We start from the raw sequence: 25,743 nt of genomic DNA, 5'->3' as shown, positions 1-25,743 counted from the left end.
TTGGGGAGAAAAAAAAGCAAAATATTCATTAAGCAGTTTTTGTTCTTTTAAGAATTCTTTTGGAAATGAAACTTCTCTTTATACGCAAGCCAGATGGATTCAACACACAGCATGATTCCACAATGAATGACAGGAAATTGCACACAATCTGATTTACATATATTATCATCTTATTTCAATAGTACACAAAAGCTCTTGCACAAAATGTGCAAGGGCAATCAATCAGATGTTATGCTCGAATGGAAAATTGCATGTTAGGGTATTCTAGTGGTCTTTACATTCCCATTTTACACCAGCAGGAAGGATCTTACCAGATAGAAAATGTCAAATATTCAAGTTCATACAACATTGTATATGTGCACACACACTACACAACTGTCCTGGTGAAAATACATATTAATAAAATTACAAATGGGGATCCAAGATTTGAAGCCAGAAACACTGGATTTACATTTCACCTTAAATTGTGTTTGCTCAGAATTAAAGAAATTATTTTGGTTTCATTGAAACAGCAACATTTACTAAAGGGCATTTATAATCTCTGGTTTGTCTGTAGCCCCTCGCATTCTACCATTATTGGAAATGTCCCGATCTTTTTGAATGTCATATTTCCAGCATAAATACAATGAATACTCTGATATTCCGACCCCACTCTGTCAGAGCTGCTTCAGTTACCAAGTCTCCATAATACATTATCAATATCAATCCTGCAGCTATTTCATGTTCCACTGCTTTGCAGATGTTTCACTGGAGACTGAGGTCCCAGAGGTAGTCTGCAGCAGCCGTCTCTGGAATCATATGCAAGGAATGGCTATTTGAGCAAGTAATCCATGAGTTAAATGGCAAGGCAGAGCAGACAGCTTATGTAAAAACACTTTTGTAGAAGACCTCAAGATATCTTTTTCCTGTCAGTCAGTATTTAGATGAGAAAGAAATCTTGAATTTCTATAGAGTGTTTCATGACTTCAGCATGTCCCAAAGCACTTTAAAGCCAATGATTTATTTTAGAAGTGTAGTCAGTTTTATATAAAAATACCAGACAATTTGCATTCAGTTAACTTCCATAAAAAACAATAAGGGAGATAGCCAGTCAACGTTTTTTTAAATGATGCTGGCTGAGAGATAATGATTGGCCAAGAATCTGGGAAACTGCCTTGCTCTTCAAATTGTGCTGTAGGAAAATTCAACATCAGACAGGCATTTCCCATGGATATTTCATCTGAAACACAGCACTACTGACGGTGCAGCACTCTTTCAGCATGGTCAGTTGAAGGTTAGCTGGATTACATTCACAAGTGAGGAAGTGTGGTTTGAACTTATGACATTATGCCTCAGTTATAGTCACATCATGAAAATCTGCATTTGTGATAAAAGTAGGGTTGCAGTACTCCTTGAATAATTTACATATTTTCACGCCCTAAAATGCATTTTGGTTACCTTTTTTTCGAGAAGCCCTTTCCCTGGATTCCTGAGGTAAGCAATACACTAAAATACACCTGCAGGTTACCCTGCAAAGCCACTCGGTTTGCCAATGATATCTCCCTTCCAATCTCTGGCAGCTGTATCCAGGAGGCAGCTCAGAAAATGCACTGAATGACTTCCCGCAAGTCCCCATGCAGGAATGTTTAAACTTTCGATGTGCAAATACCCTGAACTGGGAACTATCTGATACTCTGATTTCAATGGGAGAATTTGGATGGTTCCGACTGTCTTAGAAGAATAGTTACCCAGGAAAAGTTAAAATAATTGAAACCACTTCCAACTCCTTGGTAACTATAGTGCTGAACCCCGAACACCCCACAGGAACACCCCCAACCCCCTCGACAATCCCCCCCTCCAACTCCTCCCAACTAAAATACCCAGCTACCCCATACCAACTAGTCCCCATACCTCCAACTATTCCCCGACCCTCCGACTACATTCCCAATCCCCCCCATACCCTCCTCCCCCCCCCCTCCCCCGTGAACACCTTCCCAACCCCTGGCTATCTTTCTGACCACCAACTCACCATCCTGCCTACCCTCCAGACCTCTTGACTACACTCCAGACCCCCTACATCCTCCCCTCATGCCACGACTACCACCCCACACATACTTTGCCTACCCTCCCGACACACTGACTACCCTTCCCACTACCAAAATCCACCCAATCCCTGGACTACCCCCAACCCCTCTACAGCAACCCTCCCAATCACCTTTCCAGCATCCCCCTCCCGAAAGGCCCCACCCGCTGCCTGCTCTCCCAAACCGCCGGCTTAGAATCCAACCCCACCAACCATCCTGAACCCTCTCATGACCAACCATCCGATCCCCCCCCCCCCCCCAACTGACCAGCCATTTGCTCCCTCCTCATGAACTGCCTGACCACCCATTCCACCCCCCAATCCCCCATCTTGCCCACTTACCTTACTCACTTACCTGCTTCCTGGTTTATCAAAGTGGCTGATCCTTTAAACCTACCTGCTTTAGGGCAGCTAGTGTGGTAAAATGGGGATGTGTCTTCACTTCCCCTGACTCTGCTGCACTGCACTGAAGGTCTTGGGAACCCGCAGCACTGCACTTTTCTCACCCAGCCCAAGTTGGAAGGTGAGGTGAGAAAGGTGAGACTCCCAACTAAGGTAGGGAAAAAGAGTGGAGTGGCAATCTGACTCTGATGCCACTGCTCCAAGGTTCTGGCCCAATGATATGTCTGTATTTATAAGATAAATGCATCAGAAATTATCTTGCCTTTAAAATGTTAAGTGTATCCAAACTTACAAAAGCCAATATAACTGGAAAATCTCCCTCATATTTCTGAAAGAAGACCAGGCAAAGTACAATTAAGGAGGAGCTACAAGAGTAGGACACCACCTGGGCTGTAGTGAAAGAGAGTGTGAAGTGGTCCAGGGCCGGTGGCGGAGCCTTGCTGTACATCGACCTACGTGGGTACGGGGGAACTAAAGTAATCATAGATTTAGCCTGAATTATAAAGCCCGATAGGGTGTTATTTTTTGCCTTTGGGTACAGGATTGCATGGTTCATAAGACACGTAGAATTCTAAAAATTAATCTGTTGATAAAAGAATAATTCATAGAATCACTACAATGCTGAAAGATGCCATTCTGCCCATCGGGTTTGCACCAACCCTCTGAAAGAGCATTTTACCTCGGCCCATGCCTTAATTCTAGCCCGTGACCCAATAACCCCATGACACTAAGGGACTATTTTAGCATGGCTAATCCATCTAACCTGCACATCTTTGGACTGTGGGAGGAAATTGGGTCACCGGGAGGAAACCCACGCAGACATCAGGCAAACATACAAAACCTACATAGATTGTGACCCAATGCTGGAATTGAACCCAGACCCCTGGCGCCGTGAGGTGGCAGTGCCACCCCTCTGCATTCTCTGTCCACTATATGACATCGAAAAGGTTGTAAATTTCAGCCTAAGGCTATGCCCTATCAATGGAAACCACCTATTACTAGAAACAGAAATCCAAAGTGTTGGAAGGAAATCATTTGAGATATAAAAACAAACCCTGCAAACCCTTCAACTGTGGTGCATTACTGATATTTTGGGGCAAGATTTTCAGTGTTTCTTTCAATCCCCTGCAGTAATTTCAGTGAAAGATCTATTTATATTCTCTTTCCAAGCGTTCCCCTGAAATCGCAGCACCAGATTGTGACAATTCCCCATGGAAATATTACCAGATAACAAGTGTCCATAATTTTTCTGTCTACTATTTGAATTCCTCCCACCCAGCTTCCTGCTATATCAGCACAGATTAAGTTAAATTTCTCTTTTCATTTTGATTTTTATTTCCATCTTGTGCTCTGATAAAGAGTTACATTCTTCACCTTTCAGATACAAACAGTTTGACATTTCTCAATATTATATGTTTATGATGAACATATAGTTTACAACAAATTTATAAATTGAGTGGCTAATATTTTTTTTTAATTGCTTTGGGTAATTGTCATTATTTACCTTCTCAATTGCCATTCATTGTATTTCTGTGATCCCAACTTTCACTCACTTTTCTGGCAGCCTCTTGTAAGATCATAAGAAATAAGGGCAGAAATAGGCTGTTCGGCCCATCGAGCTTGTTCTACCATTCAACAAGGTCATGACTGATCTGATTGTGGCCTTAACTCCACTTTCCTGTCTCTCCCATAACTCTGGACTCCCTTGTTGATCAAATATTTGTTTAATCCAGTCTTGAATATATTCAATATGTGACCCCTTCCCCTTTTTCTTTCTTCTGGGAAATCTTGGAAACTTTCCAGTACTTCAGGCAATAGGCACGGAGAGAATTCTAATTAAGTTGCGGTGTTGTCCTTGTTTTGTCTAGCTAGATGATAACTGTCCAGCGGCATATCAATTCTCGAAATGCCTAATGACAAAATTGTATTTGATTCTCAGCAGTATTGCCAAGTAGCCTTATATGGTGTGTGTCTGGCTCTGCCAATCATATTTTGTTTCCTCCCCTTTTCCAGCATGATCTTCTGTGCCTACTTTCTTTGGTAGTTCTGCAGTTAAGAATCATAACCTGGGACGGCAAGAAAGGTGTCTTCTTTAATGCTATTCTTACACTTTTCAACTCACAGCTTATTGAGTTCACAAGACCAGCTCAATGACAATGGCTATTCCCATCCATCCAACCCTACAGTTACTTCTTAAATTAATTAATTGCGCTGAGGACCACAAACCTTCCTGGTAGTCCAGTTGCGAATCACTCTCAGTATACATAAATGCACCCTGATCTCAGCCCTAAACTTACCTACGTGGCTGAACCTAAAGTTTCTTACAGTGCTACCTTATCAAAAAATCATAATGCTTTGGGACTTCCTCTTTTGTTAAGTATATTAAACACTGCTGTAACATCTTTCCAGAGATATCCCTTTGTGAGTACGAAGAGAACTAGCTTAAAATCTGCTCTTCAAAATTCTTCCCTCCAATATTATCAGCCTCCTGGCGCACAGGTAAGCTATCTCTGGGACCCACGTGGTTCTTTACAGTAGCATGAGCAAAGGTGTAAGCAGTACTCCAAGTCTGGTCTGAAAATAATGTATAGTTTCAGCAAAGGCTTCTGACAACGTGAACTGGATTGATTTAGCAATGTAAGACAGCAATCATATATACTGTCAACACTCAACATTTAGACATGTTGAATGATGAGGCAACTCCACTAAATCTCCTTGATCAAGTTGTGTTGCACCTGTAGAGTACGCATACCTCTTACTTATTACTCCCAAAACACAATTTCAATTGTCCATATTTTATTCCATTTACCATTAATCATTCCAAGTGCACATCATGGTGAGCTCCCTTTGCAATGTCACTTGCCTCTTTCTCCTCCCAAGCTTTATGTTTATCGGTGAATTTAATTTTCTAATGTAATTCCAGGTCAAGACCCCTGGTGCACGCTGCATTGTATCTCAGCCATTGCATTCCAACACCCCTGCTGATTGATTCTTAAACCTAGAAGCTTCCCATGTCTATTGACGTAGACAACATGTCTATTTCTGTGGGGGCTAGTTTTCCCTGGAACATCTCACCAGTAGGGTTGCCAACCCTCCAGCATTGGCCTGGAGTCTCCAGGAATTGAAGACCAATCTCTAAGACGCTGCTGTGTGCAACCATGGAGAAAATCAACGGAGCATTAAACATTGTTTGGTAATTTTCTTTGAACAGATGTGAAAAATATGTAAAATGGGTGGGGGGAAAAGGGGGTGTTGTTTAGCTGACAAATCAAGCATCGTCCAATTGGGTAAATAATATTGTTGGTTTCCAATTGGGCTGGTTTAGCACAGGGCTAAATCGCTGGCTTTGAAAGCAGACCAAGGCAGGCCAGCAGCACGGTTCAATTCCCATACCAGCCTCCCCGAACAGGCGCTGGAATGTGGCGACTAGGGCTTTTCACAGTAACTTCATTTGAAGCCTACTTGTGACAATAAGCAATATTCATTTCATTTCATTTTAGGGGCTGGTTTAGCTCACTGGGCTAAATCACTGGCTTTTAAAGCAGACCAAGGCAGGCCAGCAGCACGGTTCAATTCCCGTACCAGCCTCCCCGAACAGGCGCTGGAATGTGGCGACTATGGGCTTTTCACAGTAACTTCATTGAAGTCTACTCTTGACAATAAGCGATTTTCATTTCAATTGGCCAGGAAGGCAGTATGTGTCACAAGGATGGACGTGTTGGTCGACCAATGTCTAGGGCGGGGGAAGACATGTGATATATAAAGGGGTAGATATATGCACAGTTGGCAACCCTATATACCACATTGTTGCCAGTAGCTGTGGTGTGGGGTGCCCAACACCAGGCAGCCTCTTCTAGGTGTATAACAAGGTTTTACTTGTTTGACCATGTTGGGAGGTACCTTCATGGAGTCTGGGATAGGATTCGAACCAGGGGTTTGGAGGCAAGGAAGGACACCCACTGCAACTCCAATCCCTCCAGGTCCCACCCCTCCAGTTCACTCAATTCCCTTAAATTATGATACCCGCGGAACTTAGTTGATAAAGGAGTCTGCTCTTATCAAATAGTTTTCCCAAGTCTCAGATGTGTGTGGTGGATGTCCCAGTTCTCACGTTCGCCTGTGGACGGCCGGAGCGCTGGGATTTCCACAGTTTTACCGCTAAAGTTACAGCCGCAACCCTTGTTAAAATTCATCCCAATTTCATAGAGTTATCATAGAATCCACAGCACGGATTTCTCCCCTTAGCCGAGGAGAGCGGATTCCAGGTTGACCAGACTGTCGCTTCTAAAGTCCGTATTCTATCGAGCTGCTTCCACGCAGGGGGGGGGGGCAGTTTCTATTTTGTTTTATGATACTTGATTGTTCAGCTTTTAAATATTGAGGTTAACGGGCCTGAGGGTGTGACTGCATTCAGTGTGAAACGAACCTCCCCAATGTTCATGGGTTCGCTCTTTGGTTCACTATCGATATAATACATCATGGGTTCGCTCAATATAACCGAGCTCCACAAGTCTCCTGTCCTGTCTTTTGGGTACCCCTGTGAGTTACTTCATCCATCCCTTGGGGGCATCGTCTGTATTCAAGTCCCAAGGAAGGAGACACTGCTCCACTGACACCACATTCTCAGGGTGCGTGTTTGCTAACACTGGTTAAATATTCAACGCTTAACACCAAAACAAATAATTCCTAATTAAATCGAGTGTCAGCCCGCAATCGCCAGCCTTCGAGTTCCTTGCCAATTATTGCAGCAACGTAGATCATAACATCATTCGGACCAGAAGCCCTGGCCACACACACACACACACACACAGCTGTGCATGTTTACATGTGCAATTGCCTAAGGATAGATGAAAATAATGTGCAGGAAGGTTGTTTGTTTGGCCAAAGGCGAAGTAAATATCCAGGTTGTTTTCCACCACCGCGTTTTAATCGTCAGCCCTCATGTGAAATTCAGCAGCAAGCTACAACGCTGCACCTTTTTTAATTAGCAGAGGGGAAAGCATTGCCACAGCCCCAGAGGTTGCTTCAGTGAGTGAAGATGGGACATCTGGGCACCCAATCAACCCCATTTTTTAAAAAAAGTTCATAAATCACTGGTGTGCTGGGTGCTAAAACGATCGTCCGGCTGTCTGCCTTATCGTGGCAGGCAAGCAGAATGACAATAGCTCTGCCCACCACGCAGACAACACAAAACACAGCACAAGCTGGTCGAGCACTCAAAAACCGGCGAACGGTTTTTACAAGAGCCTAAATCGAGAGGCTTGAGTTTCCTTTCCGCGAGGTTATTGGGAAAGTCCCTCCTGAAATAAACAGGTTGGAAATCAATGGGACATTGACACGGCCGGAGTCCATAAATTAATTAAGATTCGCCCACAAATCTCCTGTCCTGTCTTTTGGGTACCTCTGTGAGATACTTCATCCATCCCCGTTTGTATTCAAGCCTGGGATCAGTCCACAGCCAGCAGATTTTTCGAAAGTGCATCAGTTTAACGAGAGCTTACTGAGTTGATTATTTCCCCTCTGACTCAGTTGACTTGTAGAATGATGCTGGGAGTGTGTGTGTGTGGGGTGGGGGGTGGGAAGAAAACGTGATTGTTAAAATAGTTCTTCGTAAATGGCAAATGGAGCAAAGATTGCCTGCAGTTTGCCACTCCAGCCTCTCTCTGCACACAGGTCCATCTGAGCAGACCTTCCACAAGCCCCTTCAGCCCAAGGCAGTCAGCCACAGGCTGCTTGCTGGTGGGTGGATGGGTCGGATTCCGTGTCCACTGGGTCCATTTTCTTTCGTGAAATTACATTTTTCAATTCCATCCCATTGAACGTTGGAAAAACAAATAACCCCATTGCCTCGCACCGCAATGCCATCATTTCAAACCCTCAAACGCTGTCAGTTTTTTTTTAACCATTTCTCCCAATTTTTTTTTGTTTGCTTTTAAAAGATAAGCAAGCAAACGCACTGGAATAGTTTAAGAGACTTATATTTACCTGCAGGCTAGGTTCCCCGTGATTTCCACCTCATAAATCGGCACAGTTACCTTTTCGTTTACAACGCAGCAATTGTTACTAACGTTATCATTCTGGAAGACAATAAAATAGAAAACGTCGGTGATCGTAGGATCCCAAATCATTTAAAATTCACATCTTCACATGACCGTTGTGAAAATTAACTTTTCCAGCGTTGACATCCATCGTAAGACACTGCCTTTTGTTATACAAAAAAAACGTGTCCAAAGGCTTATTATATCCGGACAGGTTCGATTTCCTTGCAAAAGTGCTCGCTGTTGTCACTTCCTCTCCCTTTGTCAGATCCCTCTGAGAGACCTGTTCTCCATCGAGACAGCGAAGCCCAGGAGCTGGGCTTTCATTCCCAGAACCTTCCAACAATAAGCGGCACACTGCGCCTACTCGGCAGAAATCTTCAGCTGAGGAGCATTTTGGATAGGGCAGTAACTGCCGGTACGGTTCTGCATTGGCGTGAGAGAGCTGTCAGTCAATCATCCTTTCGCTGAGAGCCCGTTCCACCAGTCCGGCTGACACACACACTGTGCATGCAACACAAGCGGGGGCTGCCTGCTCACCACACCGGAACGGTGACAGGTAAGTTACCAGCCTCTTCCCTTCAAATTCCCCCTTCCCTTTCTTCTTTCTGCCACTTCAGTTGCTCTCTTTCTTTCTCCCTATTTATTTTGGGTCCATCCTTCTGTCTTCAAAGATGAATGTACCCGGTGTTAGGGCAGTGGGTGACAATGCTGCAGACTCCGGTGTACACGTGGTGCTGTGATCCAGCTTGTACAGCAGTTTCGGATGGTAGAATCTGTTAGAGGTCCCCCACCACCCCTCTTTCTTTCACGGCTCAGAATAGACGAGATTAAACCTGAATCACTCAAGACATCTGGACCAATTCTTGACCCAACTAGTACTGGTCACAGGCAGAAATTGGGAATATTTGGGATGACCGTCACAATCTCCAAAAGAGGAATCGAACTTGGATTGATATAGTATCTGTCTCCACCTTAGAACATTCAAACTCGCTCTGTAGCCAATGACGCTCCTTTGAAGTCAGGTCACTGTTACACTCTAGGAGGTCTAACAGACAGCGTGTGTACTGAAATAAATAGCCTGGTGCTCTGTTTCTGAGGTGGCAGGACAACTCTCCTTTGAATAGTGCCATAGGGCACTTTACATCAATGGAGCTTCGGTTTGAGATGCAAACTCCAGTGGTCCCGTACCCTGGTGGGCCAATCTAGATTCTGGGCTCAAACCTGGTGAGTGAAACTTGAACTCATGACCTCCTGAATCAGAGGCAGACATGTTACACTGAGCCCAGGTTGGCACTAACAAAGAGCCGAGTGTGCATTCTTTTATTTAGTTACACAATTCCTAATTTACCAATTCCCACACATTATTCTCTCAACGTCATTGTATACATGTGCTGGCAAGGAGGGTAAAATAATGTGGACGCAGGTAAAAACTGGAGTAGAAAGAGAATAAATGATTAATGATATGTAAAGAAATTAGGCATTTGTTGCCAATGGATTATTTTCAATTTGGACATGTAGAATCATCGAATTTACAGTGCAGAAGGAGGCCATTCAGCCCATCGAATCTGCACCGGCTCTTGGAAAGAGCACCCTACTTCAGCCCGCGCCTCCACTCTATCCCCGTAACCCCATCTAACCTGGACACTAAGGGGCAATTTAGCATGGCCAGTCCACCTAACCTGCACATCTTTGGACTGTGGCAGGAAACCGGATAACCCGGAGGAAACCCACGCAGACACGGAGAGAAGGTGCGAACTCCACACAGACAGTCACCCAAGGCTGGAATTGAACCCGGGACCCTGGAGCTGTGAGGTAGCAGTTACTAACCACTGTGCCACCGTGCCGCCCTTTACCTTCTCAGTATGAAAGCTACAGACTGTGCAGCCAATGTAGGTTGATTGGGGGGGGGGGGGGGGATGTGGGGAGAATTGTAGCCCAACCTGAATAGCGACCAGAGTTGAATAGTGGAGATACATGAGTATTTTGGAGGTAATTTTCATGTCAATCGCAGGACATCAGAGACTCTGTATGCAAAATTTTTCTATAGCAAATTAGGTAAGTTGGAGGGAGTTTACAAGAGGGCAGATGGACGGATTGGACTCGGGTAAATCAAGGAAGCAGTTGTTTAGTCCACATTTCTGACAAATACAAATGTTTTTGTGCCAGAATTGGGCTCTTCTGCTCGTTGCTGAATCAAAATCCAATTTCAGTGTTGAATATTTCAGCTAAATCAGCAATCCTTGTGTGGTGTTGATGAATGGCATAATTCACCAGCTCTTGAATGTAAAATAATTATGTCTTAAAAGTAGTCAGCAAAGATTAAGAGGATCATTTTCATTGTAAGTATCCCTCAACCACCAATCAAGATAACATTTTAAAAAACATTTCAATATTTCAAACTGAATTTGTTTTCACAAACCACACCTGGATAACCATGTGCAGTTTTGCTCTCCAGACATAAGGATAGACTTGCCTTAGGCAGGGTACGACAAAGGTTTGCCAGATTGATTCCTGAGCGAGTTCTCCTTCAAGTAGGGGTTGAGTAGAATTTGCCTATATTGTTTGGTGTTTAGAAGAAGGAAAGGTGATCTCATAGAAATGTATGAAATTCTTAAAGAACAGGGAGGCGGTAGTGTAGTGGTATTGTCACTGGACTAGTAATCCAGAGACCCAGGGGTCTCAGGTTCAAATCGTGTAGGTTCAAATCAGATAGTGAAACTTTAATCCAATAGAAATCTGGAACTAAAAGACTAATGATGACAATGAAACCATTGTTGAGTGTCTTAAAAACCTAAGGAAATCTGCCATCCTTACCTGGTCTGGCCTATAAGTGACTCCAGAGCCACAACAACGTGGTTGACTCTTAACAGCCCCCTCAAGGGAAATTATTGATGGGCAATAAATGCTGGCACAGCCTGCGATGCCGATGCCCCATCAAAAAATAAAAAAAACATTTAAAACTGGAAGGCAGAGTCTCAAGATAAACTGTTGGTCATTTAGGATTGAGGTGAGGAGGGATTTCATCATTAAGAGAGCTATGATGAATCTTTGGAATTCTCCACCCCAGAGGGCCCTGGTTGTCCTGTCTTTGAGTATATTCAAGGCAGACGTCAGTACTCAGAGAATCAACAAATTTGGGATCAAGTGGGAAAATGGGGTTGAGACAGAGGTTCAGTTCCAAGGGATCAAATAGCTTACTCCTACTCCTGTTTAGTATGTTCTTATGTCTCTGTGGGAAAAAGAGAATATCAATTTAATGCTGTTTTGTAATTATTTACTTTGCCAAAAGGAAAGTGCACTTATGTTCTGTTTTAGGTTTTACTTGTAATTTATTTTGTTTACAATTATGTTGCCATTTTTATTTCCAAGCATCCTCATACGGTGCCCCAGACTCTTGAATACTTTTTGTCAAGCGGTAGAGATTTCCTTTATGCATTTCCCTCTGCATCAAAATTGCGAAGAATTGATTTAAAGTTCCCATCTGTTAGATTGAAGTACACTGACCAGAGCAATGCTGAGGCACACACAATTGGGTCGATCCCAGTTTGAATCCCAGTCTGCACTGAGCAGATTTTCACCAGCATGGCACTTGCTGTATGACAATTGGCCTCACCAGTCTGACTAGTGAGGGGGGAAATTAACCAAGGATCCCACTAAAAGGGCAGCACGGTGGTGCAGTGGTTAGCACTGCTGCCTCGCGGCGCCGAGGTCCCAGGTTCGATCCCGGCTCTGGGTCACTGTCCGTGTGGAGTTTGCACATTCTCCCCGTGTTCACATGGGTTTCGCCCCCACAACCCAAACATGTGCAGGATAGGTGGATTGGCCACGCTAAATTGCCCCTTAATTGGAAAAAATGAATTGGGTACTCTAAATTTATAAAAAGTTTTTAAAAAAGGATCCCACTAAATGATACTTAATTAGTGTCTCCTTCAGGAAAGTGTGCTTGTATGAATATCAACACTGATTTCTCCCCCAACTCCCAGCTACCCATTGGAATAGATTATCCAAACTCACTGTCAAGACCAACGCATTAAGAACACCCACTTAGACAAAGGGTGAGCAGTCGCTCATGAAACTGGACCTCAGTGCACTGTTTGCATTTTCAGATAATACTGAGATGCAACTGAGAGAAAACATAGGAAAAAATAACGGTCAAGGTTCTCCATCAGCTGACGCCGAAATCGGGAAACGCGATGGGGCGGAGAATCGTTTTGACGCAGAAATTGTAGCGGATGCTGATTTGGCGTCAACCCGCAATTCTCTGTCGCCTCGACAGTGATGTTAATGCGTTCTGGAAAGCACGTACAGTAAACGCTGTTTGCATATCATTAACGGGCCCAACGCAGTATTCCCTGGGTCCTCCGCGATTCTTGGCCTAGAAATGTCGCGGTTCACTTGTGCTTTTAAAAATCATGAAACTGGCGTCACGGCTGATGAGGAAGAGAGAGGAGGTAGGACACAGAGAGGCGTGACTGCTGGCTGCCGGGATGTATACTGGATGGGTTGGCTGGGGTGGGGGCGCCCTGCCAGGGCCAGCAGGGGGGAGGATGGACTATGGAGCTGGCGTGACCCCCCATGGGACTGGGGCGGTGTCCAGTCACGGACCGCCATTGCCACGGCCTGCAAGGCAACCACCTTGCTGCGCACCCCACTGACCACCCACCTTGGCACTTGTTCTGAGATACCGGCCATATGGGTGCCCCAACCCCACCACCCCGCACCTCAGCCTCCGCCATAGCTACCACATCCAACCTGCTGCCACCCATGGGCGGGACATCATTGGCCCATCCAAGGCCATGCCCACAGTAGCCCCTACGGGGCCGCCAGGCAGGGGTGCAGAGCACACGGCATGGGCAGCGCCAGCCAACGGTACCCCTGGCAGCAGAGATGGACACCAGGGCCAGAGGCCCCCATGGTGCCGGGCACCGATGGGCCAGGGGTGCGGAGATGGGGCGGCATGCGGGGGGGGGGGCAAGATAGTACCAACAGGGGCACCATGCAGCTCGTTGGACCTCGTTGGACACAGGGATATGCAGCATGCTAACATGTCGGCCTTTCATGCCCTGCAGACAATGGATATTGGAAGTCAACCACCAATGGTGACCTTCCTGCTAGTCGCCATATGCTCGAGGAGGAGAGCCGGCTGTCCAACAGGCTGAGGAGGAGCAGGAGGAGTAGGTGCAAAGGAGGCGCCTCAAAAGGCTTCATGTGTCCCGGCAGCACCTGTCATTTGAGGCCCTGAAGGACCGGGCATGTTGCCAAAGACCCCGGCTGAGCAGGGAGACAGTGCAACATATCTGCCAGATTATGGTGCAGCTGGCACCACCGGGGAATGGGGAGAGCACCTCTCCCGGTGGCTGTCAAGGTGACGGTCACCCTGAACCTTTATGCCACAGTGTCCTTCCAGATCTCTATCCGGAGGCCACAGGCTGACGCCGATACCTGCTACAATGATACCCACGCAGCAACCAGGGGAGTGATCGAGCGATGCTTCAGCCTCCTGAAGGGGCCCTCCAGTATGATGCTGAGAGGGTTGCCTGCATCGAGGCGGCCTGCTGCGTCCTCCACAAACTCACGCAGCAAAGGGGCGATGTGCTGGAGGAGGAGAATGAACACCAGTCCTCGTCCGATGAAAAGGATGCAGGGGGAGGGCAAGTGTGGGCTGGACATGGGGCCGCACGACGTGTGCGTCAGGGCCAACGCACACCGGGTGCTCTGATCGCCTCCAGGTTTACCAACACCAGTTGGGGGGGGGGGGAAAGACTGGCAAGTGGCTCAGGCTCTGCATCCCACATCCACTCCACACCCCCTCCCACGGCCACCCTCCCCCTGCATGTGGCAGTGATACATACCTGCCACACTATAGGATGCAGGCCCTGGGTTGGCAGTAACACCAGGTCTGGTCCATGGGATGGAGGATGATGACAACCTGCTCTGTGATGAGCTCTGGTGCTCCGCATCGTTTGACAACGTCTGACCCCTGCCCATGGTAGCACTTCCCACCGTCCACCAGGGTGATCCCTGCATATGAGCTGGCCACTCCATCACACGGTGCCATCGGATCCCTGGGGTGACCGCGGTGGGGACGGTTGGGGGGTGGGGGGGAACCATTGCCATTTAAAACGTCCGCCCACCCCCCTTCCCCCAACCCCCGCACCCTCTCTTTGGACAGTCCATACCAGCCCATTCCTCACACCCATCTGACAGAGCACAGAGGGAGGTTGTAACCGTGTTAACAGGTGTTTAATGTGCACAAATATTTATAGGTACGTACCCTTGCCACGATAGCTAAACTGGGCACTGCACCCATGCTGACTTAACTGGCATCTAACTTTCTAGCCCCAATGCTACAAATAGGGTACATCAGGATTGGAGGCGGCCCGCTGTGATTCCCGCCCTGGGACCTGGATCTCCGTTGGCGGCCGTCTTCTGGGGTCTCTGAGCCTGGATGGGCCTGGCTGCTGCTCAGCTATTCCAGTGGCGTGGTGCCACATTGTTCTGCCCGGTGCCCACCAGATGCGCCAGGGACAGGAGGGGGGGAAGTCCGAGGTGCTGAGGTGTTCTGGCACCTCCCCTGCGGGAGTCAACTGCATGGGCCCCTTCACCTCCTCCTCCCTCAGGATGCCTGGTGACTCCCCCAGCTACTTCATGGGACGGGGGTGCTAGCGGAGCTATCCCCTGAGCCTGCCCCCCCTCCGCCACCTGGCTCTGCCAATCCTGGAGGACGGCTCTGGCCTCGACCAGTGTCTGCATGCTCTCAGCCATGGAGCACAGGGAGTGGACCATCCCTGTCTGGGTCTGGGTCACATCAGCCAGTGACTGCGCCATCTCCCTCTGGGACTGGGTCACCTCCCTCTGTGTCTGTGCCACATTGGCCAGTGCCTGGGCAATGCCACCGATGTTCGCAGTAATGACTTGCTGTGTCTGGGTCACGCTCAGATGTGCCGCTGCAATTTGCAGGTAGTTTTCACTTGGCTGCCTGTGAGGCACCAACCCTGTGCTGGGCCTCGGCCAGCGCCGACACAGAATGCCTCAGGCTGATCCATAGCCAAAACCCTCACCCCAAATGTCTCCACCACGGATGCCACCCAGGTGATGTTGGCTTGGGTGTAAGCCTTGTCCAGCACCACTTCCTGCTCCTAAACGTGGATGGAGTCCTCCAACTGCAACTGGTACTGGATGATTGCCAACAACCCCTGATGTGATTACAGCTGCACAATCGATAGGACTGTCCGGTCCAGAAGCCCGAATCCTGTCTGGCCACCAGCTAGTTCCTGGGGTCGGCCCGACCGTCCGACCCCACCTGCTGCACCGGATCAGCAGTGTGGTGTGCACCAGATGGTGTCCCAGGAGCCTCTTCACTGAAGTGTCCAACCGAGCTGAATGTCTCTGGGATGGTGGAGATTGTTGGAGACAGCTGTGACGGGAAGTCAGTGTCATCCCCGGACTCGGGCTCCGGGGTGTTTTGGGTTTCAGGAATATGGCTCTCGTCTGTGTTGTTCTCCTCATCACTGCTCAGCACACAGGGGGGGGGCCTCTGGATGTGACACTGGCTGGGGGGTGGGGGACACCAGATGGACCCGCCCCATCACCAGCAAGACACAAGATAAGCGGGCCGGGGGGCGGGGGGGGGGGGGGTGCAGGTAGCGGGGTTGAGGGTAGGGGTGAGGGTGAAGGTGGAGGTGTGGGTGGGGCTGAGAGTGATGTGGGTATGGTGCTAGGGGGGGCGTGTCACGGGGAACCGCAACTCAGCGGGGTCACACTTCCTCCACTCTGGCGACCTTCCTTCCGACCCGGCGGGTGGTCGGAGAATCTCGCCCCTGTTATCAAATGCTTTTTTTAACAGTCTAAACTTCATTAATAGTGCACAGATGAAAGCTGAAACATATTATCACAATTAGAAGTGTACCCAGGGAGCATTTAAGTAACTTCATAGGCATCCTAAACCCAGTCACATCTCCTGAATTACATTTTCTCAAATGCCTCCCTTATGTCCTCTTGCATTGCATAATTCTAGTGACAATTTAAAAAGTAAATGAACCTGTATTAGATGTAAGAAATTATTCCTATTAATACATGAACATGCACAGGGCAGAGGCACAATATTTAATGCTGAGTGTGTCACACCAAATAATCTTCAGTCTCAGGACAGGAACTTATACTGGGAAATATCCATTTCTCACATCAGCAATCCTCAGGTACTATCCAAATGAGATTGTCAATTTCAGGACAATTAATGCTGAGGACTAATGTATACTCAGAATATAATTGAGATTGCCTGATCTGATTTCACTTAGAGTCTTTAGAGCTGGGGGGTTTTTTTTTTGGGGGGGAGCAGGAGATAAAGGGAGGGAGGGAAAGATTGTGATGAAGACCACAAAAGAAAAAGACCAACATCCCCTAAAGATTGTACACATTGGTACCACTTTGCAACAGCATTCAGAGTTTGGAGATCAGAAATGGTTTTAATTTTGAAGTTGCATGTATGTGAAACTAGTTTAAATATTTAGTAAATATAGACCAATAGAACATAGAACGTACAGTGCAGAAGGAAGCCATTCGATAGGTATTGAATGCTCTGCCACCACAAGGTTGGGTGCTGCAAAATGGCATGAGAGAAAATGTTTAAACCTTGAAACAATCAATGCGGTTTTACAGCTGAAATTACTCATCAACCAAGTTAATTATCTCAGCTATATAATTGAAAGGAAATGCTGATTGCCAGTCAAAGGGAGCCAGAAAAACAGAAGGAAACAGAAGGAAGATCCAAGGCCACCAGTTCCAACCGCTGGTCAAGGAATACTCTAGCTGAAGTCTGCCAGCATAGTCACACAGAACACTTAGATATTAGCAAAAACCTCAATATTGATGTTTCATTTCTGTTGCATTAAAATCAAGGGGAACAAGGAACTAATACATTTGTTTTAATGAACCAATCAAATTGATTTGATGATGTTGAGCAAAATAAATTGGTAAACAGTCTTGATCTCAAATTGCTGTGACACCGCAAAGGACAAGGCTTGAGCACTTAGAGGCTTGCAATCAGGTCCTACTCAACATGAGCATCAATTGCACTACAAAGTATCTGCTCCACCAAATATACCCCACATTTGAATGTGTTATCTTGAATACTTTGGTCATTTGTTTTCAAAAGGTTTTTAGGGTCATTGCAGCCTACATAATTCTCACATAGGACATTTACAGGTTTTGCTCTGAAACATTACCTGGGACAGCTAGATTAAAGCTCATTCCATGTGGATGCAGATGGAAGATTGAAAGGTCCCACATTGGCAACTTGTAGTCCTTTGTCATTTCTTTACCAATTTAACTTTCTTTATAAGATACACACATCTAATGTATGTGGATATTACTATAATTTATTTTCAAATTCAGCGAGAGGACCTCATCTATTTTTCTATAATACTCTGAATAAAAAAGTCAAAGCGCGGAAAATTGATACAATTAATGTTGCACTGCAAGCTATCCCTGGCCGCCAGCAAGGCAGCTTTTTGGAGTAGGTTGTTCCTGATTATTGTAAGGATGGTGCTTGGCTGAAAGCTTCTTACTATAATGATTCTCTAAGAGCATTCCCAATGATATTTCTTTTTTGTCAATTGCCCCATGGCAGCATTTATATTCTGTTGAACAAGGTTCCTACAGACTTTTAAAAAATAAATTTAGAGTACCCAATTAATTTTTTCCAACTAAGGGGCAATTTAGCGTGGCCAATCCACCTAGCCTGCACATCTTTGGGTTGTGGGGGCGAAACCAACGCAAACATGGGGAGAATGTGCAAACTCCACACGGACAGTGACTCTGAGCTTGAATCGAACCTGGGACCTCGGCGCCGTGAGGCAGCAGGGCACCACTGCACCACCGTGCTGCCCCCGGTTCCTACAGATTTAGCAGACAGCTTAGTTAGAACTTATTAAAAAGTAGATCTGAATTTCCATAATTCAAAGTAATTCTCCTGGTGTCTTCTGCATAAATTTCCAAGATCCAATTAGCTGACTCATTGTTTCAGTGTCAACAGACCAAAATCCTAGTTGGTATATTGGCTGATTGTCCGCCCCCCCCCCTTAGTCCGGGATCTTAATGCTGCTTTCACAACATTGATGTCAACTAGAAGTAGGTCAAGATAATGGTTACACGGACCAAAGAATATTTATTTACGATAAAGTCTTTAATTTTGATTGTATTCCGATAGCTACGCTCATGATTCAGAGCTACCTCTATCAAGACATACTAGGAGTGAGTGACATTCATGATCAATAAGCGTCACAGAGATTGCAAGCCAGCCTAAGAGTGATGGCCATCAAAATAAATCACATTTTTGAATCAAAATTGTTCAGTTGTCACTCCCGTGCATGGTACTTGGCAAGTCTTGCTTTGATTGTCACCATGCGTGAGTGGCTCTATTATTGTAACTAATTTAGCTTGAATCCAATAGATAATATCAAGAGCCATTGACGGACTGTTACTGTCATATAAGATGACAAGATGTAAATTGTATTTTGAAAGAAACTAAAGACAATTGTTGAAAACCGTCTGAAATCAAATGACAATGGATCTGTTAATAAGTAGGTGCTTTTGACTATGTAATGTAATGTAAAGTCGCCATAGTCCCAGATGACCATAGGCTGCTCTCCCCTTTGAGGGGGAGAGCTCATTTGTGGTGATGTAGCCTGAGGATCACCTTACCTCAGGCAAGAGCAAGCTTGAATAACCTCAGCCGTTGGGGGAATTGAACCCGCGCTGCTGGCCTTGCTCTGCAGCTCAAACCAGCTGGCCAGCCAACTGAGCAGCTGTATCATGCTATTGAACAGGCATGACTCTACGTTGGAAACTACTACAGTTTGACTGCAGTAGAACCTGTGCCATCCAGGTTCCAATTATTTGCTTTCCTACTTATCTGTCAATTTCTTTGTACAAGATATCGCTTAAATGAAGAGTGACTAATGACAATTTCTCCTTCCTGTCATAAATCAATCCCTTAATCCAGCAAATACTATGTTGAGTTTATGATCTTTGTATTTTACTAGTCTTTACTAAGGTATGTCATGAGTATTACTTCATCCAAGTTTGGGGTCTCTGGTCATCTATCAAATTCAGTTGCTTGTCAAATTCAGTCATCCATTATAATGGATAATGGAGCTTCCACAGATCCCATTTAACCTTGTTCACTCTCTCTCTCTCACCCTCTCTCTCCATTTCCATCTATTTGTTACACTTTGTTAATTAAAATGAGTTATTTCATTAATTCTTCCCCCACACATCTCGTTAAAATTCCTCTTCATCTTCTTTCCTCCTCCTCGTCCCATCCCTAACTGGTTGCCATTAGTCTCTTTTTTGCCTGTCTTTGCACCCATTTTATCTGGCTTTTCTCTGTCCATTATCCCTGACTTCCTTCAATCTGTGGCTATGTTTCTTTCTGTCTTTGAGTTTAATGCCCATCTCTATTGGTAGAAGTGACTTTCTCCTTCCTCTATTTCCATCCATCCTACCCCACCGTATCTGTGTTCGAAAAACAGAAATTGCAGGAAATACTCAGCGGGTCTGGAATCTTCTGTGAAGAGAGAAAGAGAGATAAGAGTTTCAGGTTGATGGTCATTTGTCAGAGCAGAGAAAAGTTGGAGATGTATTGATTTTAAACAGGGGAAAGGGACGAGGGTATAGAAAGAATGAAAGGGAAGGTCCATGTTCTGGTGAAGGCTGAATGCCGTCACAATTGCTACGTTTATGTTATCTACACAGAAAACAACACTGTGAGGATAGCCGAGGCAACAACATAGCAGGTGATAAGTATATTTGTGGCATCATCCCTAAGTCGTCAAAGTACAAAATGTTCATTGTCCACTGGAAGATTTCAGGAAGAAGGAAATGGGGATTTAAGCTTGCTTTCACAGCTGGGATGTGACATAAATGAACTAAGCAGACCTTTACATGCATCTACAATGCGAGCCCAACTAAATTGACAAATCAGCCTTTTTCTCACTTGTTTGCCTTGTATTTTAAGAGCTTAAATTTATTTTAATATAATAAATCCTGAAGAAATGTAAGCATTCATGGTGATGGCCCAAAGATGAAGTGAGTTAAGTGCAGTGATCTTTGTGAGGGTTTTCCAGGACGGAAGGCGTCGTGGTCTCAAAGACACTTGAAGCTCATTTTAAGAACTAAACTCATTTTATTTACTCTACTAAATGAGAGTTCAACACTTATTCCAAATCGTAAACATATATATATATATATATAAGAATTAAACTACATTCACCAACACTATCTTTATCTACTAACTGTGACTATAATATCTTAACTAGCTCTGCAATACACTTCTAATCTTGTCTTCTTCAGTTCTAATCCACTCTCCCCTAGAAGGCCAAGAGCCAGTGCAATATATAGTACTGTCCTTTAGCTCCCTCTAGAGGCTAGGCTTAACATAACATTAAGTCTTCACATGCTGTACATTTATATAATGCCACATCCCCCTTTCTTTGGAAAAAAATGTTCTTTTTTTTACTTACAAGGTTGAATGTCTATACATTTTCTGATTGAAATTATCATACAGCATGTCAACAATGATAGAAATAGTGCTGGATTGACATATTTACAGATTCAACTTATTCAAAGATTTCCTATGCTTTTTAGACTTTCTTAATGCTACAACATTGTCATTTGAAGTGTCTGGTGCATTTGACAATAAAGCTTTTGGAAAGGCATTGGTCGGAAATATAAGTTCTTGACTCGTCATAGCAGATTATGTAAATGTAACAGGTTGTTTAAGTTTCAATAGAGCTCTTCTATTTCTCTGAAAAATCTTTCCAGATTCTGTTCTGATTACGTATGATCTTGCTGTGATTTCATTGAGTACTTTTGCAATGTCCATCCATCCACCATCAGGATTGTGAATGCATACAATATCACATTCTCTGAGTGGAGGCAATGGTTTGGAGTTTTTGTCGTAATATTTCTTTTGCTTCTTGTTTAGTTGCCGCATTTTCTGATGCACGACTTGTTTATCCTCATTTGAAACAATTAGGGTTGGCAACGTCATACGTATTCTCCTTCCCATCAATAGTTGGGCTGGTGAAAAACCCGTTGACAACACTGTAGCCCTGTATGATAACAGTGCGGATGCAAAGTCCCTTTTGTGATCCATTGCTTTTTTGATAAGCTGCTTCACAATTCCCACCCCTTTTTCAGCTTTCCCATTTGTCTGTGGGTATAGTGGGCTAGAAATGACATGTGTGAAGTTGTATTTGTGAGCAAATTGTAACCATTCTACGTTGCTAAAACATGGTCCATTGTCCGTGACAACAGTAATCGGTATGCCATGGCTGGCAAATATATTTTTCGCTGCCCTGACAACTGAATGCATTGTTGAGTCGGATAACGTGATAACCTCTGGAAAATTAAAGTAATAGTCAATGATAATTAAATAATCACGTGCTCGAAAATAAAATAGATCCATGGCGACTTTTGCCGAAGGTTGAGTGATTAGGTCACTTTCAATCAAGGCGTGTGTACATGGTGCCGGTTGGTGCATTTGGCATACCTGATACTTTTGAATATAATTGTCTATATCTGTGTTGACTCCCAGCCAATACACCAATTGCCGTGCTCTCCGTCGACATTTCCCAATGCTTTGATGTCCCTCATGGATTTGTTTGAGAATATTTTGTCTGAGACATAATGGAATTACAATTTTCAGCAGAAAGCCCACTATGATTGTCAGGTCATCTTTGATGTTGCGAAAGTTTGCGGATTTCCCTTTAGGCCATCCAATCTGTAGATATTGTATCTCTTGCTGAAGTGTTTTATCTTGTAGAGTTTCTGCCTTCACCATTTGTGATTTAGCATCTGTTACAGGTAGCATTTCTGTAATGAAGTTTGCTTGTGCTTTGACACTTAGTTCAACATCAACAGCTTTGTCATCCTTGTGCATCGTGGCTCTGGATAACGTATCTTTGCCTCCATCTTCATGCTGAAATGCTTTGACCTGCTTAGTTAATTTCACCAGATTTAATTTAAGGCATGCCTCTGCCCCAATGAGTGATGATTTTATGGCATACACTATCCCAAAATCAAGTGGAATCCAAACATCACCATTCTGCACCATCAAGCAGCAGGACCCTTTTGTCGCCATCTCGTTGCCATTGTAGTCAGTTAACCTACAAGTCATTTTTTTTAGTTTTGGAAGGGTTTCCACTTTTCTCAAATCTGATTCCGTTATCAGATTAGTGTGTACGCCTGTGTCCAATTGAACTGCACATTTGACCATTTACAATTAATGTCTCAATCCAATCCTTTTTCACATCAGAGAGTTGCATAATTTGTTTATCAGCAGTATCAACTTTAGTTATGGCTTCAATAATAAAGGAATCCAGTGAAGGAAGCATAGTGGAATTAATTTCTGACTTTAAAATGTTTTCTTCATCCTCATTATTTTGGTATGCTGTAAACCTTTTTGTTTGGTTCACGTACCTTTTTAAAATTGTTCTGCTGTATTGCTGTATTAAATTGGCATTGTGCAGCAAAATGATTAAGTTTGTTACATATTAAACATCTTTTTCCAAATGCTAAGCATTGTTGCTTTAAGTGGGCATGGCCACAGCGTCAGCATGTCATCAAGCTTGTGACGTCTTACTCAAATCTCACAAGTGCATGCGCAGAACGGCCGACTTCCGGTTTGCGTTCTTTTTCAAAGTGCGCACGTGCGACCTAGTCCTGCACATGCGCAGAACAGTCAACATCCGTATTGTGTTTTTTCTTCAACTGCGCATGTCCGAAATGTCCGTCTTCCGAAGCGCGCTTTTTTTCATGCGCGCTTGCGCAAACTGCTCTTCTTTTGTAACGCGCTGTTTTCCTAGTTGCACCACAGCTTCCACGGCATCAACCACGTTGGGAACTTTCGCGCCACATTCTCGCACTAACAATATAGAACTATTTTTAGCGACTTTGCTCGCATGGGATTTCTGAATAGATTCTTTTTCTGAGATGTGTAGCGATGCGATGATTTTTTCTTTCTTCCTTTCTTATTGCTTACTATTATGGAACACACTTCCTGGTACCATGTGGTGATCTTTGTTAGGGGTTTCCAGGATGGAAGGTGTCGTGATCACAAAGACACTTGAAGCTCCTTTTAAGAACTAAACTAATTTTATTTACACTACTAAATTAGAGTTCAACACTTATTCCAAACAGCAAACATATATATATATATGAGTTAAACTACACTCACTAAGACTACCTTTAACTACTAACTATGAGTATAATATCTTAACTAGCTTTGCAATACACTTCTAACCTTGTCTTCTTCAGCTCTAATCCACTCCCCTAGAATTCCAAGACCAGTGCAATATATAGTACTGTCCCTTAGCTCCCTCTAGTAGCTAGGCTTAACATAACATTAACTCTTCACATGCTGTACATTTGTATAATATCACATTGTAGGCACTTTATATTGAAATTGGCTTTTAAAATCCTTTAGATTCTATCTGGAAGATAAGACCACAGGCAGGAGTTGAAAGCAGTACTGGATGATTGTGAGATGACATATGACAGCCATTGAGTCAATCCGAGGTCACCAGATGACATAAACTGAGAAGGACAAACTTTATCAGTTTATAAATGACATTAGAATTGAAAAATTAAATGCATTCCTTTCACACACCTTCGCTATTTGACATTATTTATAATGCCACTAGATCTCCATAACATTTCTCACAGAAGATTGGATAATATGTCATTTTATAAGAATAAAGTACAGTGAGACAGCAGATTAGTTATGTTTTCTAATTCATTTATGGGATGTGGGCGCCGGTGGTTAGACCAGCATTTATTGCCCTTCTCTAGTCCCCCTTCAGAAGGTGCTGGTGAGCTGCCTTCTTGAACTGCTGCAGTCCATGAGGTGCAGGTACACCCACAATGCTGTTAGGAAGGGAGTTCCAGGATTTTGACCCAGCAACAGTGAGGGAATGGCAATATATTTCCAAGTCGGGGTGGTGAGTGACTTGGAGGGGAACTTCCAGGTGGTGGGGTTCCCTGGTAGCTGCTGCCCTTGTCTTTCTAGCTGGTACTGGTCATGGGTTTGGAAGGTGCTGCCTAAGGAAGCTTGGCAAGTTACTGCAGTGCAGCTTGTAGATGGTACACATGGTTGCCACTGTTTGTCGGTGGTGGAGGGATTGAATGGTTTTGGAAGGGGTAGCAATCAAGCGGATTGCTTTGTCCTGGATGGTGTTGAGCTTCTTGAGTGTTGTTAAAGCTGCACTCATCCAGGAAAGTGGAGAGTATTCCATTACACTCCTGACGTGTGCCTTGTTGATGATGGACAGGCTTTGATGGATCAGGAGGTGAGTTACTCACTGTAGGATTCCTAGCCTTTGATCTGCCCTGGTAGCCACAGTATTAATGTGGCTAGACCAGTTCAGTTTCTGATCATTGGTAACCCCCAGGATGTTGATTGTGGGGGATTCAGTGATGGTAATGCCGTTGAATGTCAAGGGACGATGGTTAGATCCTCCCTTGTAGGAGATTACCTGGCACTTGTGGGGCGTGAATGTAACTTGCCACTTGTCAGCCCAAGCCTGGATATTGTCCACATCTTGCTGCATTTGGATACGGACTTCTTCATATGTTTCTGGATTAGTAATCCAAAAACTAAACTTGAGTTCAAATCTCACCATGGTAGCCAAGGAACTCAAATTCAATTATTAAATAAATCTGGAATGCTACGTTGGTGACAGTAAACATAAATCTACCAGCTTGTTGTAAAATGAAACCCATCTGGTTTACTAGAGTTCTTTTGGAAAATAAATTGGCTGTCCTTACCTGAGCTAATCTATAATTGGCTCCCGGTGAACAGATGCGGGAGTTCAAGTCCATCCATGTCGTCAACATGCCTATTGGTGCAACTTCTGGAAAAAGGCCTAATTGGAGGCGTCCATACTCACCATCCTATTAAACATGGCAAGTCGGCTCCTGAGGCCGGAGCATATCAGAGACCCTGCAGTGATTTCCTCCTCACATCTCATCCCAACGGATTGTCATTGTAGCTGCAGCATGTGGGACCGAGTGACCCCAGTTGTGGTTCATACTGACCACATCTGTAGCAACTGTCGGTTGCTTGAGTCACTGAGCTGGAGTCTGAGCATCAGACATTGTGACACATCATGGAAAGGGGAGAGTTATCTGGACATTGTGCTTCAGGAGGCAGTTACATCCCTTGGATTAACTACCTTA

At 44.7% G+C, this 25,743-nt stretch overlaps 1 protein-coding gene and 1 long non-coding RNA gene across 3 annotated transcripts in view; one reads left to right on the top strand and one right to left on the bottom strand.

Annotated features, from left to right (window-relative positions):
* The window catches only part of LOC140421192 (short transient receptor potential channel 5-like), a 153,802-nt gene extending 144,764 nt beyond the window's left edge, over nucleotides 1–9,038 (bottom strand). For both annotated transcript variants that reach the window (XM_072505699.1, XM_072505700.1), the window contains exon 1: nucleotides 8,450–9,038. The gene's annotated coding sequence lies outside the window, so the exon portion shown is untranslated. The remainder of the gene's footprint in view (nucleotides 1–8,449) is intronic.
* The window catches only part of LOC140421193 (uncharacterized), a 207,483-nt gene continuing 190,663 nt past the window's right edge, over nucleotides 8,924–25,743 (top strand). Inside the window, exon 1 of the long non-coding RNA XR_011946690.1 lies at nucleotides 8,924–9,061. This is a non-coding gene — a long non-coding RNA (uncharacterized lncRNA). The remainder of the gene's footprint in view (nucleotides 9,062–25,743) is intronic.

Source organism: Scyliorhinus torazame, chromosome 5, assembly GCF_047496885.1.
Source record: "Scyliorhinus torazame isolate Kashiwa2021f chromosome 5, sScyTor2.1, whole genome shotgun sequence".
Classification (NCBI taxonomy): domain Eukaryota; kingdom Metazoa; phylum Chordata; class Chondrichthyes; order Carcharhiniformes; family Scyliorhinidae; genus Scyliorhinus; species Scyliorhinus torazame.
This window is presented reverse-complemented; position numbering and strand designations above follow the sequence as displayed.